Source organism: Thermobia domestica, unplaced genomic scaffold (assembly GCF_964235325.1).
Source record: "Thermobia domestica unplaced genomic scaffold, izTheDome1.hap1.1 HAP1_SCAFFOLD_630, whole genome shotgun sequence".
NCBI classification, from domain to species: Eukaryota; Metazoa; Arthropoda; class Insecta; order Zygentoma; family Lepismatidae; genus Thermobia; species Thermobia domestica.
In genome coordinates, this window is record NW_027656340.1 from 77,883 (window position 1) to 79,075 (window position 1,193).

Below are 1,193 nucleotides of genomic sequence, written 5' to 3' on the forward strand. Positions count from 1 at the left end.
TTTTAGTATCTTTTGTAGGCATAACTCCATTCTATCTCGGTGCTTACTTGAAAGGAGTGGTGCAAATATATTTGTTGACACAAAATTTCCCTATTCTAATACAAGAAATCACAACTACTCAACTACTCACTGATCTTAACTGTAAACTAGTAAATATAAAATAGTTTTCATTTTAAAAGCATAACGTAGTAAAATATTCAAAAATTTCAAATTTTCCCCATTTTTCCGTTTTTTTTTTTTTTTTTTTTTTGTTCAAGCTCGGAAAAAAAACGTTAAAAAAACTTTTTTTAAACCCAGAATTTCCGTTTTTTTTTTTCAGGCCTTTACAACACTAGTTCTGAAAATGTAAGAAATGTGTCTGCCATCTGCTCGAGTAATGCCATGATATTTGCCATTCAATCATGTTTTGCTGCTTTCAATGTCAAATCATGGATTATATAAAATTACTTCATATTCTGATAAGATATTCAGTCTTACTTTATGTGGCTTTCGTTGTTTACGTCTTGAATGTTTCCGCTGCACATCCTATGATTCATATCTGGCTCGGGACACTGATATATATAAACAATTATTAAAATGATTGCTAAAATGAAAAACAGGAGACCTTGAATACATTATCTCTTAAATATTTACGATTATAGCGTTAAGACAAACGTTACTGTCATAAGTGAAAGGAATAAAAGGCTACATACACTTTATAATCAACGTTAAAAGAGGTTATGATGCAGAATGGGTTTCACGTCTAAAGTGGTGTGTCCTCATGCCCGGCTAGCTCAGTCGGTAGAGCATGAGACTCTTAATCTCAGGGTCGTGGGTTCGAGCCCCACGCTGGGCGCTAAAGTCTTTATTTTACAAGACTGGTATAGAATTGATGTCCCATGTATTGTACGAAGTTAATGATGTTCAAATTTAATCTCTACTCGTAGAAATTTTTATAATAATTTCTTTAATTTATAGTTTCTTAAGGAACACATTCTATAGCCTCAAAAATATATTGGCTGCGACGCTATCTTTTGCAAACATTTCAACTACTTCTGTAATTTAAGACACGTATTATTAACTAGAAATAATGAATTATACGAACATACTTATCTCACTGTTCAGACAGTTTTTACTATTAATAACTTCTATAGCATTTTTTTAAAACATTTTATTTCCTCATGTATATTAGTTTGCAGTGATTGTAAAACCAA

General features: G+C 31.3%; 1 non-coding gene across 1 annotated transcript; it reads left to right on the forward strand.

The window, feature by feature from the left end:
• Window positions 1-762: 762 nt before the first annotated feature.
• TRNAK-CUU (transfer RNA lysine (anticodon CUU)) lies at window positions 763-835 on the forward strand. The gene has a single exon. It is a non-coding gene; the product is annotated as a tRNA-Lys (tRNA).
• The last annotated feature ends 358 nt before the right edge of the window (window positions 836-1,193 follow it).